Below are 14,545 nucleotides of genomic sequence, written 5' to 3'. Positions count from 1 at the left end.
TAGTTTTTTCTAGATAAGAGTTACTGTTCCATGTTTACTTTGGGTGTCTTCTATCAGCCAGGACTACTGATTTACTTGATTTGATTATAACGCCTGTGGACTTATTTCTTTTATAGACTATTGCTTCATTTCACAATCCACTTCAGGTTTATTTATTTTCTCAACAGATTTGTTGAGGTATAATTCACATACATTTCTCCCATTCGAAGTACACCATTCATTGTTTTTTGGTATATTATTAATTTTTTAGGCCAGTTGTGGTGGCTCATGCCTGTAATCCCAGCACTTTGGGAGGCTGAGGCAGGCAGATCACCTAAGGTCAGGAGTTCAAGACCAGCCTGACCAACATGGTGAAATCCCGTCTCCACTAAAAATACAAAAATTAGCCTGGCATGGTGGTGCATGCCTGTAATCCCAGCAATTCAGGAGACTGGGGCAGGAGAAGCACTTGAACCTGGGCATCAGAGGTTGCAGTGACCTGAGATCACACCACTGCACTCCAGCCTGGGCAACAGAGCAAGACTCTGTCTCACAAAAAAAAAAAAAAAAAAAATTAAATTTTGGTAAAATATATTTAAAACAAAATTTGCTGTTTTAACCATATTTAAATGTAAATTCAGTGCCATTAGTTATATTCACAATGTTATGCAGCCAACACCATTATCTATTTTCAAAACTTTTTCTTCCTTCCGGACAGAAACTCTGTAACCATGAAGCAATAGCTCCTCACCCTCTCCTCAGCTTCTAGTAGCTCCTAGTTTATTTTTTGTCTCTGTGAATTTGCCTATTCTAGATATTTCGTATAAGTGGCATCATAAAATATTGGTCCTTTTGTGTCTGGCTTAATTCACTTAGCACAATCTTTTCAAGGTTCATGTTGTAATGTGTCAGAATTTCATTCCTTTTTATGGCTTAATATTCCACTGTATGCATAGATGTATTTTTAATTATTCATTTTGTTCATCTGGTGATGACCATATTGGTTGTTCCATCTTTTGGCTATTTGAATAATGCTGCACTGAACATCAGAATACAAGAATCATTATGAATAAGTCTCTGCTTGTCATTCCTCTAGGGACATACCTAGAAGTGAAGTTGCTGGTAGGCTTATTTTTAGAATTATTTTCTTTCTGAAATAGTGAACTTTCCTAATGTGGAAAAAATCAAATCAAGTTTTACAACACTTATTTACATATGCTTTATTGCATAAAATATCACTTTACATTTGGCCTCATCATAACAGCACATTTTTATTCTCTCATACTTCTAGCTACTTCTTCCTGCCATCCCCTATCCCTGAAACTCCACACACTTTTCTTGACCTTCCCTTGCTCTTCTGATCGATGGTGGATAGTCTTACACTATCAACCCTCAATCCATCTGTATGCGGCTGTTTAAGAGGCCCTGCTCTATGAACCACTGCTGGGACCATTCTCACTGTCCCACTCTGGAACCAGAGCCAGGCAGAAGAATTTTAAACTTTAGTATTGACTGGCCAGGAAGGGATCTTACTTCCAGTCTGATTTGGATCTTTCATGATCTCCAGTTCTCTTTATGCCCTTTGTCATTCCTTCTTCTCACTGTCTAGTATAAACCATCACCCTTACACTTTATCCTAATGTACAGGAGACACTGTCTCCTACTTCACCAAGAAAATAAATGCTATCGAATACACCAAGTTAAGGAGCTTGAATTATAGGTAATGGTGCCTTTGAATTAGTTTAAAGAAGAAAATGATATAATCGGCTGTGCATTTCAAAATGGCTATTGGATGAGACAACAAAAAGGAATGTGTAGTTAGAATGAATCAAGAAATCATTACAAATTCTAAGTGTCTTAGTCAGTTTGAGCTGCAATAACAAAGTACCACAGACTGGGTGGTACTTATTTCTCATGGTTCTGGAGGGTGCAAATGCCAGCATGGTTAGGTTCTGGTGAGGGTCCTCTTCCACACTGCAGAGCACTGACTTCTAAATGTATCCTTAATTATAAAAAGGGGGCTAAAGAGCTCTCTGGGATCTCATTTAAGGTACTAATCCCATCTTAAAGTCCCTACCACATAATACCATCACCTTAAGAGTTAGAATTTTAACATATGAGTTTTGGGAGGACACAAATGTTCAGTCCATAACAAAAAGATTAAATGATTAAAATAATCACAAGTATCACTTTTTTTTTTTGTTGTTGAGACAGTGTCTTGTTCTGTTGTCCAGGCTGGAGGGTGGTGGTGCAATCATAGCTCACCGCAGCTTCAAACCCCTGGACTCAAGCGGTCCTCCTGCCTCAGCCTCCTGAGCAGCTAGGGCTACAGGTGTGCACCACCACACCTGACTTTTTAAAATTTTTTTTGTAGCAACGGAGTCTCCCTATGTTGCCTGGGCTGCTCTCGAACTCCTGACCTCAAACAATCCTCCTGCCTTGGCCTCCCAGAGTCCTGGCATTACAGGCATGGGCAATTGTGCCCAGCCTACAACATTTTTTTAAAAACATCATTTGGTTTTATTAACTGCTTGAAACCTCTACCGTTCTTCATTCCTTACCTTTTGTTTTTTTTAATAAGCAATATGTCTTTATTTAGTGACTTTGGAAACAAAGCCTCCCAAATAATGCCTGAACCCAAAGTTACATAAAAATGGCTTAAAATATTTTAAAATAATAGATTTGAACACCATTTGTAGTTTCTGCCTCATAACATGAATGCTTTCAGCTGGACAGTAAATTACAAACCATCTCTGATCATGTTTAGACAGATTAGATGATCAATCTGTGGTTGCATTTGTAACTACCCCTAGGAAAAGAATCTTGTTGGAGTTGGGAGCTCCTCACAGTTGCTCAGTCAGTTGGCCCAGGATGGGGCAGTCCTGGAGCTGGCAGGTGGGAGGCTCCGCCTATCTTGTCACTGCTTGTTCTGCTGGCCCTCTATGACGGAAGCTGACACAGAGCCCTGGCCCTTGTTGACATCACTGATACACAGCCAACTGCTTCCACAGGGTCACCTTATTGTCCCCACCAGAGATGGCCAAATATTGGCCGTGATGGACCTGCCCACATGCCACATGACACCATTGAACTTGTGCAGCAATATGGGAGGCCATATATTTCCCAAGGCATCATCGCAGGTCCAAATGAACACACGACCATCCCGGGAGCAGCTGGCCATGGTGCTGGTGGGCAGGCTGATGGAGAGGGCCCAGGCCACATCTCAAACCCAGTCACTGTGTGCTTCCAGCTTCTGCTCCTCTTTCCACTGGCCATCCTTGAAGAGATTGGCACCACCACCTGATGCAAACTTCTTGACATAATTGGGTTTCTGCCTGGACGGCTGGTCTGTGAGGCTTCCGGGTACAACAGCAGGGGCCCAGCTGACAGCATGGCAGCCAATGGTGTGAGCGTTGTTGATATTCTTCACTTCCCATTGGCCTTGCCCTGTATAAGTCAGCAGGAAGATGGCCCCATCTGAACTCCCACAGGCCAGGATTAGGCAGTAGTCATGGGGGTCCCAGCACAGAGTTCACTGAGGAGTCGTATCCTGAGGGGTCGTGGGTCTTCTCCCAGGTGCCATTTTCCTCTTTCCAGATAATGACTTTCCAATCATAGGAGCACAATGCCAGGATATTGCCATATGTGGGGTGAGCCCAGGCCACATGCCACAAGGACTCTCATGACTTCTGAGGTTGGCAATGAGGATCTGCCCTCCATTGTGCACTTTGAAGATTTTGACGGATTTTTCTGATGAGCAGGTTGCTCAGGCGGGTGCCTTAGTAGTCCATCTGAGCATCATGAATCATGTCCTTATGGGAGGTATCCACAGTGTTAACTACTGACACCATGATTGCAGCGTGGTTGCTCTGGGGACGTGGCAGCTCCTGGTGGTGCCTCCCCATTCCTTACCAGCTTTTTTTTTTGAGACAGTCTCACTGTCTCACCCAGGCTGGAGTGCAGTGGCACAATCTTGGCTCACTGCACCCTCTGCCTCCCAGATTCAAGCGATTCTCCTGCCTCAGCCTCCCGAGTAACTGGGATTACAGGTGCGCGCCACCACACCTAGCTAATTTTGTATTTTTAGTAGAGACGGGGTTTCACCATGTTGACCAGGCTGGTCTCGAACTCTTGACCTCAAGTGATCCACCTGCCTGGCCTCCCAAAGTGTTGGAATTACAGGCGTGAGCCACCCCACCTGGCCTCTTATCACCATTTTTTAGCAACAGTGTTTGCCTCTTCAGATGGCAACAGTGTTTGTAATCTTTGCCTCTAGAGAGAATAGAAATCTTTCTTTTTAGCCCGGCTGATTGAAATTTGTTTAGTATTGATCGTTTAGAAAAACAAAAAAGCGGCCGGGCGCGGTGGCTCAAGCCTGTAATCCCAGCACTTTGGGAGGCCGAGACGGGTGGATCACGAGGTCAGGAGATCAAGACCATCCTGGCTAACATGGTGAAACCCCGTCTCTACTAAAAAATACAAAAAAACTAGCCGGGCGAGGTGGCGGGCGCCTGTAGTCCCAGCTACTCGGGAGGCTGAGGCAGGAGAATGGCGTAAAACCCGGGAGGCGGAGCTTGCAGTGAGCTGAGATCCGGCCACTGCACTCCAGCCCGGGAGACAGAGCAAGACTCCGTCTCAAAAAAAAAAAAAAAAAAAAATAGAAAAACAAAAAAGCTTCACATTTTGTTACTGATAATATTATATAAATGTTTAAGATTGTAATCAAAATTGGGGAACTATCTCTCCAGTTCGTTCATATATGAGCTGTAATTTTTGGAAGAAATTTTCACAGACAGGTTCTGGCCCCATACATTTCAAACCTTGCTTCTCCACAACCCATGTACTTCCGGGGCTGGGTGCCTTCAGGCATGATTATATTGTACTATGATGCTAAGTGAGTCAGCACATTGAGTGGAGGGATGATCCATTAATCATAACTTACCTACTCATGAAAGTAACCAGGAATCGTATCAATATATCCTACTGTACCCATGTAAAGTAAATCCCTACTTTAACTGCTTTTTAGTTGGGTCCCCAAAATGCCTATAGCAACTGTAAAACCTCCCAAAGGAAGAGGACATTTGACACAGGGAAGCTGGAGCAGAAAGAGACAAGGATGCTAGCTTGTTATGGTCAAATTATCTTACTTTTGCAAGTTTTACAAAAACATGTGACAGTGTGAACATGCTGGTGGGATTCCTCCCTTGGGGCACTTCTGGATGCAGCTGCCACGGTAGCCTAGGAATGAGACAGTAGCCTAGGAATGAGACGATGGCAGGGTCATCAGGGAGTGGAGAGGAAGCAATCAATTTGAAAAACATTTAGGGCTGGGCACAGTGGCTCTTGCCTGTAATCCCAGCACTCTGGGAGGCCAAAGTGGGAGGTTTGCCAGAGGCCAGGAAATCAAGACCAGCTTAGGCAACATAGTGAGACTCTGTCTCCACAAGAAAATTAAAACATTTAAATGAGGAAAGAAAAGTGTTCAGGAGGTAAAATTGATAGGATTTTGGTGATTGACTGAACACAGATGTGAGAAAGAATGAGGAATTGTTGATTTGTCCAGGTTACAACCTTAGTTAGATAACTAGGTGGGTACTGGGATCGGCACCTGAGATAGAGGATTGCAGAGGAGGCCCTGGCAGGGACAGGGGAAGCAAGCTCAATTCTGGGCTTGTTCAGCTCAATGTTTCCGGGAACATCCAGGTAGAGAGATTTCTCCATAAGCACCAACACTTAATAGTAAGACACTCCAGGGAGAAGTCTGAAAGGCTGGTGCAGATTCTGGGGCCATCAGTGCAAATGGAAGCCGAAGTCCGGGGAGAGGTTGAGACTGCACATGGGGAACTGATGGAGGAGGATGATGGGCCAAGCAAAAGACAAACCCAGGGAATCCAAAGCTTTAACCACTGGGCAGAGTAAAAGAACCCACAAAGGAGACAGTCTTTAGAAATTGCCAGGCTCAGTGGCTCATGCGTGTAATCCCAGCACTTTGGGAGGCTGAGGTGGGTGGATCACTTGAGGTCAGGAGTTTGAGACCAGCCTGGCCAACATGGTGAAACTCCGTCTCTACTAAAAATAAAAAAATTAGCCGGACATGGCGCACTCCTGTAGTCCCAGCTACTCTGTCGGCTGAGGCAGGAGAATCGCTTGAACCCAGGAGGCGGAGGTTTCAGTGAGCCGAGATCACGCCGTTGCACTCCAGCCTGGGTGACGAGCAAAACTCCGTCTCAAAAACAAAACAAAAAAAGAAATGAACGTAATTCAATAGCTTATGATAGATTGCAGCTTAACATGTCATATTTTCCCTCTTTTTGACATTTCTGGTTTGAAAGAGAAATTAACTACAAGATTTAGTGGAGATAAATGTATTTAGTTTTTGTTTTTGTTTCTTTGTTTGTTTTTGAGACAGAGTCTTGCTCTGTCACCCAGACAACTTCCACCTCCCTGGTTCAAGTGATTCTCTTGCCTCAGTCTCCCAAGTAGATGGGATTAGAAACATACACCAATGCACATGGCTAATTTTTGTATTTTTAGTAGAGATGGAGTTTCACCATGTTGGCCAGGCTGGTCTCAAACTCCTGACCTCAAGTGATCCACCCGCCTCGGCCTCCCAAAGTGCTGGGATTACAGGTGTGAGCCACCGCACCCAGCCAGTGGGCTCTTTCTTATGAGACTTTGTAGATATTCCATTAGCTGATTTGTTAAAGGATCTTCAAAATATTTGCTTGCATCAAGTAAGGGAATTGGATGGTAAATATCCCCTATATATAGCTCTACCTGCCTCCTTCCTTCATCAAAGACTCAAAAAGTGGAATATGTCTCCTCTTTAATCCATTTCAAGAGCACATTAGATGGTGATGGGCAATATATTTCACTGACATGGACTCCTGGGGATAATCTCCCAGCAGGTTGCATAAGCCTATGCTCAGTGGTGAAGGCCCCCAGGCAGCTCTCTTCATAACAATCTTCAAGGCATGGCAAAGCTCATGACATTTGCATTCTAAAAGGTATTTGCTTTGGTGTGGGTAAAACTCAACCAAACATGGTTAACACTTTGACCTCGGGGATGAACCATAAAAATATAGGGCAGCGACCTCCTCTTCCCTACCGATTCCTGAGAGGGGCAGTGGTGAGTTTATTTTTGTATGCTGTCAAATCAACTTAAGACCCATTTTAAGAGTTTTGTTTCTGTTCTTTATAAGGATTCCATCAAAGTAAGAGTTCCGCTGATTTTTTGGAAACAGGTCACTGTAAAAATTAATCAAGTGGTAGTTGAGGACCTTGATAATTGGAGTGGATTCTGGGATTCCCAAAGGTAGTAACTGAGCTTAGTGGTGAAGAGGGGATGGGAGAAGAGCCACAGTGATTTTTCTGTACTTCAAAAGCTTAATGAAGTTTGAAATTTGATCCAGGATTTGTCTACACTGGCTGATTGATCATCCTGCTCTGTTCATGACTGGAATGCCATTGGCTTGATACGCAGACACAGCTGTCTCTTGCTGATGTATAGTGACATGTGCATCCATGTGAAGAGACCACCAAACAGGCTTTGTGTGAGCAGTAAAGCTTTCTAATCACCTGGGTGCAGGCGGGCTGAGTCCGAAAAGAGAGTCAGCAAAGGGAGATAAGGGTGGGGCTGTTTTATAGGATTTGGGTAGGTAAACGAAAATTACAGTCAAAGGGGGGTTGTTCTCTGGCGGGCAGGAGTGCGGGTCACAAGGTGCTCAGTGGGGGAGCTTTTTGAGCCAGGATGAGCCAGGAAAAGAACTTTCACAAGGTAATGTCATCACTTAAGGCAAAGACCAGCCATTTTCACTTCTTTTGTGGTGGAATGTCATCAGTTAAGGCGGGGCAGGGCCTTTTCACTTCTTTTATGATTCTTCAGTTGTGTGCAAGTCACAGGGGATGCGATGGCTTGGCTTGGGCTCAGAGGTCTGACATTCCTGCCTTCTTATATTAATAAGAAAAATAAAACAAAATAATGTTGAAGTGTTGGGGCGGCAAAAATTTTTGGGGGGTGTTATGGAGAGAATGGGCAATGTTTCTCAGGGCTGCTTCAAGCGGGATTAGGGGCAGCGTGGGAACCTAGAGTGGGAGAGATTAAACTGAAGGGAGCTCTTGTGGTAAGAGGCGATATTGTGAGGATGTTAGAAGGAGCATTTGTCGCATAGAATGATTGGTGATGGCCTGGATGTGGTTTTGGATGAATTGAGAAACTAAACAGAAGATACAAGGTACGAATAAAAGAAAGAGAAAAAATAGGTATTAAAGGACTAAGAATTGGGAGGTCCTAGGACATCTAATAGAGAAAGCCTAAGGGGGTTCAGCATAATTATTTACTTGGTTGGTGAGTTTTTAGGCTCTAAGTTTTTGGGGTGCAGTTCAAGTTGTTCTGGTGTCTGGAATGAGACTGGGGCTTAATAAAAAGGAGTGTCCACACAGGAGCTCAAACGGGCTGTAACCTGTAGCATTCCGAGGACAGGCCTGAATTTTGAGAAAGGAAAGTGGTAAAAGTATTGTCTAGTCCTTTCTAAGTTGGTGACTGAGCTTGGTGAGGTGTGTTTTTAAAAGACCATTAGTCCATTTTACCTTTCCTGAAGATTGAGGACGGTAAAGGATATAAAGGTTTCACTGAATAGCAAGAGCCTGAGAAACTGCTTGGGTGATTTGACTAATAAAGGCTGGTCCGTTATCAGATTGTATAGAGGTGGGAAGGCCAAACTGAGGAATTATGTCTGACAGAAGGGAAGAAATGACCGCGGTGGCCTTCTCAGACCTTGTGGGAAAGTCCTCTACTTATCCAGTGAAAGTGTCTACCTAGACCAAGAAGTATTTTAGTTTCCTGACTGGAGGCATGTGAGTAAAGTCAATTTGCCTGTCCTGGGCGGGGGCAAAACCTCCAGCTTGATGTGTAGGAAAGGGAGGGGGCCTGAACAATCCCTGAGGGGTAGTAGAATAGCAGATGGAACACTGAGAAGTGATCTCCTTGAGGACAGATTTCCATGATGGAAAGAAAATGAGAGGTTCTAAGAGGTGGGCTAGCGGCTTGTAACCTACATGGAAGAGGTTATGAAATGATGACAGAATAGAATGGGCCTGTGAGACTGGAAGGAGATATTTCCATTGGTCTAAGAACCATTTGCCTTGTGTGCAGAGATTGATAGGTGGAAGTTTCAGCGGGGGAATAGGTGGGAGTGGCCAATGTGAAGAAGAAAAACTGATAGAAGTTGGAACACTAGCTGCTTTTTTAGTTAACTTATCAGCATAAGCATTGTCCTGAGCGATGGTTGGGGGAAGAAAATAGATTTTGGAAGTTATGAGAACTGTAGAGAGTTGAGCATAGTTTGTGATTTTTAGGGCCTCGAACAGTATTAAAGCAGTGGCAGCTGCTGTATGCAGACATGAGGGCTAGGCTAAAACAGTAAGGTCAAGTTGTTTGGACAGAAAGGCTACAGGACGCGGTCCTGGCTCTTGTGTAAGAATTCTGACCACACTAACCATGCCTAGGAAGGAAAGGAGTTGTTGTTTTGTAGAAGGGATTGGGGTTTGGGAGATTAGTCGGACATGATCAGCAGGGAGAGCACGTGTGTTTTTATAAGAGAATTATGCCAAGATAGGTAACAGATGAGGAAGAAGTTTGGGCTTGACTGAAGTAATGGGGCTCTCTGTGAACCCTTGCAGCAGTAGAGCCTAGGTAATTTGCTGAGCCTGTTGGGTGTCAGGGTCAGTCCAAGTGAAAGCGAAGAGAGGCTAGGATGAAGGGTGTAAAGGAATACTAAAGAAAGTATGTTTGAGATCCAGAACAGAATAATGGGTTGTGGCGGAAGGTATTGAGCACGAAAGAGTGTACGGGTTGGGCACCACAGGGTGGATAGGCAAAACAATTTGATTGATAAGGCTCAGATCTTGAACTAAACTGTAAGCCTTGTCTGGTTTTAGGACAGGTAAAATGGGGGAATTGTAACGGGAGTTTACAGGCTTTAAAAGGCCATGCTGTAGCAGGCGAGTGATAACAGGCTTTAATCCTTTTAAAGGATGCTGTGGGATGGGATATTGGCATTGAGCAGGGTAAGGGTGATTAGGTTTTATGAGATGGTAAGTGGTGCATGATCAGTCGCCAAGGAGGGAGTAGAGGTATCTTATACTTGTGGGTTAAGGTGGGGGGATACGAGGGGAGGATGCAAAGGAGGCTTTGAACTGGGGAAAAAGGCAGAAATGAGGCATGGCTGTAGCCCAGGAATAGTCAGAGAAGAAGATAATTTAGTTAAAATGTCTTGACCTAATAAGGGAGGTGGGCAGGTGGGGATAACTAAAAAGGAGTGCATAAAAGAATGTTGTCCAAATTGGTGCCAGAGTTGGGGAGTTTTAAGAGGTTTAGAAGCCTGGCCGTCAATACCCACAACAGTTATGGAGGCAAGGGAAACAGGCCTTTGAAAAGAAGGAAATGTGGAGTGGGTAGCCTCCGTATTGATTAAGAAGGGGACGGACTTACCCTCCACTGTAAGAGTTACCCAAAGCGTCTGTGATGGTCCAGGAGGCTTCCGAGGTGATGGGACAGCATCAGTCTTCAGCCACTAAGCCAAGAAGGTGTGGGAAGGAGTCAGTCACAGAGCCTTGGGCCAGAGCTCCAGGGGGCTCTGGGAGTGGCTGCTGGGCAAGTTGAACAGTCCGATTTCCAGTGGGGTCCCACACAGATGGGACACGGCTTAGGAGGAATCCCGGGCTGTGGACATTCCTTGACCCGGTGTCCAGATTTCCAGCACTTGTAGCAAGCTCCTGGGTGAGGAGGTTCTGGAGGAACCCCTGGCAGCTGCGGTTCAGGTGTTTGGAGTTCTGTACTGTAGATGTGGCTGGGGTTTGTCTCACAGTGGAGGCAAGGAATTGCAACTTAGAAATAAGTTGCTACTTGGCTGCCTTTACTCTATTATTGTACACCTTGAAGGTGACATTCATTAAGTCCTGTTGTGAGGTTTGAGGGCCGGAATTTAATTTTTGGAGCTTTATTTAATGTCGGGAGCAGATTAAGTAATAAAATAAAATGCATATTAAGAATAAGACAGCCTTGGCCAGGCGCAGTGGCTCAAGCCTGTAATCCCAGCACTTTGGGAGGCCGAGACGGGCGGATCATGAGGTCAGGAGATCGAGACCATCCTAGCTAACACGGTGAAACCCCATCTCTACTAAAAAATACAAAAAGCTAGCCAGGCGAGGTGGCGGGCGCCTGTAGTCCCAGCTACTCGGGAGGCTGAGGCAGGAGAATGGCGTAAACCCGGGAGGCGGAGCTTGCAGTGAGCTGAGATCCGGCCACTGCACTCCAGCCTGGGCGACAGAGCCAGACTCCGTCTCAAAAAAAAAAAAAAAGAATAAGACAGCCTTCTGACCTTTCAGGGTCTAGGGTTGAAAAGCATCTCGGCCGGGCGCGGTGGCTCAAGCCTGTAATCCCAGCACTTTGGGAGGCCGAGACGGGCGGATCATGAGGTCAGGAGATCGAGACCATCCTGGCTAACACGGTGAAACCCTGTCTCTACTAAAAACACAAAAACTAGCCGGGCGAGGTGGCGGGCGCCTGTAGTCCCAGCTACTCGGGAGGCTGAGGCAGGAGAATGGCATAAACCCGGGAGGCGGAGCTTGCAGTGAGCTGAGATCTGGCCACTGCACTCCAGTCCCGGCAACAGAGCGAGACTCCGCCTCAACAAAAAAAAAAAAAAGAATGCCTGGACGTCAGGCACCTCAGACCGTTTGCCCATTTTACGACAAGAATTATTTAGATCTTGTAGGAGGGAAAAATCGAAAGTGCCGTTTTCTGGCTATTTGGAACTACTGTCGAGTTTGCACTGGGGTCAGGCGGCATTGTAGAAGAAAATAAGGCATTTAGGTTTTAGGTCTGGTGTGACTTGAAGAGGTTTTAAGTTCTTGAGAACACAGGCTAAGGGAGAAGAAGGAGGAATGGAGGGTGGAAGGTTGCCCATAGTGAAGGAGGCAAGCCCAGAGAAAAGAGAGAGTAGAGACATGGAGAGAAGGAGTTTGGGGGTTCTTGCCCTCCAGAAAAGCGGGAAAGGGGCCGGGTGCAGAAATAAGGGATTGGGGCACAAAAATAAGTTGGGGTGCAAAAATAAGAGGTCTGGGCACAAAAATAAGAGGTTGAGGTTCTTGCCCCTCCCCCAGAAAAGCAGAGAAGGGGTAGAAACAGGGAGAGAAGGGGTCGGGGTGCTTGTCCCTCCCCCAGAAAAGCAGAGAAGGGGTAGAGACAGGGAGAGAAGGGGTCGGGGTACTTGTCCCTCCCCAGAAAAGCAGAGAAGGGATAGAGACAGGGAGAGAAGGGGTCGGGGTACTTGTCCCTCCCCCAGAAAAGCAGAGAAGGGGTAGAGACAGGGAGAGAAGGGGTTGGGGTGCTTGCCCCTCCCCCAGAAAAGCGGGACTTGCTACTAAGGGTGAAGGACCAAGGCAGGCGTCCCTGCAGCATGGTCAGACACGTCTGAAACGTGGGTGAGTAATCAGAGAGGCGTCCCTGCAATGATTAAACGCCAGGGGAAGGCTGCCTTCCCCAGTCCGTGATCAGCACCAGTGTTTTGGGTCCATGGATAAAGCGTGTCTCCTTTGTCTCTACCAGAAAATGAAAGGAATTGAAATTAAGAGAAGGGAGAGATTGGAGGGTGGCACCAAGATTGAAAGGAGAAAGAGGTGAGAGAGGTTGAAGAAGAGAGTAAAAAGAGAGGCCGCTTACCTGATTTAAAATTGGTGAGATGTTCCTTGGGCTGGTTGGTCTGAGGACCAGAGGTCGTAGGTGGATCTTTCTCACGGAGCAAAGAGCAGGAGGACAGGGGATTGATCTCCCAAGGGAGGTCCCCCGATCCGAGTCACGGCACCAAAATGACATGCGTGCCCATGTGAAGAGACCACCAAACAGACTTTGTGTGAGCAATAAAGCTTTTTAATCACCTGGGTGCAGGCAGGCTGAGTCCAAAAAGAGAGTCAGCGAAGGGAGATAAAGGTGGGGCCGTTTTATAGGATTTGGGTAGGTAAAGGAAAATTACAGTCAAAGGGGGGTTGTTTTCTGGCGGGCAGGAGTGGGGGTCAAAAAGCTAAGTGGGGGAGCTTTTTGAGCCAGGATGTGCCAGGAAAAGAACTTTCACAAAGTTTTCACTTCTTTTGTGGTGGAATGTCATCAGTTAAGGCGGGGCAGGGCATTTTCACTTCTTTTGTGATTCTAGTTATGTGCAAGTCACAGGGGATGTGATGGCTTGGCTTGGGCTCAGAGGCCTGACATGTAGTGCTGGTGAAAACCAGTGTTTTATGTCTGATGGTTACAGACGAGAAAGGGAATATTACTTAGCAACTGTTAAATAGTCTTTTAAAGTGCCACCTGCTCTCTTGTATTACTGGTCTCTTCATTTCCTGTAGAGTTGGCTTTTCTAGTCCATCTTCCAGAATGATTTCTCTGAAACACTGATGTGATCACTTATCAGTCTTTTGGCTTAGATCAAGTGTAGTATCTAAAACACTGATGTGGTCGGGATACCTTCCATGACTTGGCCCCTATACTTTTCCAGCCTCATCTTTCAATTCTCCCTTCTTAGATGTGACTCCCTGGCCTTAAGATGGAGCTATATACAATTCCATCAATGAGACAGTGCTGTTTATACTTCCTGGTCTCTACACCCTCTGCCTTTATTCACCTGGAAATGAAGACACACCTCACTTACCTTATTTGCAGAATCTTCTTTGATCCACTTGTCAGCTGAGTTAGTCACATTTTGTTTTCTTTTTTTTTTTTTTTTGAGCTGGAGTCTCGCTCTGTCGCCCAGGCTGGATTGCAGTGGCCGGATCTCAGCTCACTGCAAGCTCCGCCTCCCGGGTTTACGCCATTCTCCTGCCTCAGCCTCCCGAGTAGCTGGGACTACAGGCGCCCGCCATCTCGCCCGGCTAGTTTTTTGTATTTTTTTTTAGTAGAGACGGGGTTTCACCATGTTAGCCAGGATGGTCTCGATCTCCTGACCTCGTGATCCGCCCATCTCGACCTCCCAAAGTGCTGGGATTACAGGCTTGAGCCACCGCGCCCGGCCTACATTTTGTTTTCTATCACTTATATTGTAGAAATCTTTTTAAAACTTTTTTTTTTTCTTAACTTTTCTTTTAGGTTCATGGGTACACATGCAAGGTTGTTGTGTAGGTAAACTGTGTGTCACAGGAGTTTGGTATACAGATTATTTTGTCACCCAGGTAATAAGCATAGTACCTAACAGGTCATTCTTTGATCCTCTCCCTCCTCCCACCTGCCACCCTCAAACAGGACCTGAATCTGTTCCCCTTTGTGTCCATGTGTTCTCATCATTTAGCTCCCACTTATAAGTGAGAACATGCAGTATTTGGTTTTCTGTTCCTGCATTAGTTTGCTTAGGATAATGGCCTCCAGGTCCATCTGTGTTGCTACAAAGGACATGATCTTGTTCTTTTTTTATGGCTGCAAGTATTCCATGGTGTATATAAACCACATTTTCTTTATCCAGTCTACCATTGATGGTCATTTAGGTTGATTCCATGTCTTTGCTATTGAAAATACTACTTT

The 14,545-nt window shown here is 45.5% G+C and overlaps 1 protein-coding gene and 1 pseudogene across 1 annotated transcript in view; one reads left to right on the top strand and one right to left on the bottom strand.

The window, feature by feature from the left end:
• The window catches only part of GLB1 (galactosidase beta 1), a 114,059-nt gene that overhangs the window by 62,408 nt on the left and 37,106 nt on the right, over positions 1-14,545 (top strand).
• Positions 2,774-3,869, bottom strand: LOC117084317 (annotated as a pseudogene).

Source organism: Trachypithecus francoisi, unplaced genomic scaffold, assembly GCF_009764315.1.
Source record: "Trachypithecus francoisi isolate TF-2019V2 unplaced genomic scaffold, Tfra_2.0 Lachesis_group0, whole genome shotgun sequence".
Taxonomy (NCBI): Eukaryota; Metazoa; Chordata; class Mammalia; order Primates; family Cercopithecidae; genus Trachypithecus; species Trachypithecus francoisi.
Note: the sequence above shows the minus strand (reverse complement) of the source record. Positions and strands in the feature narration are given on the sequence as shown.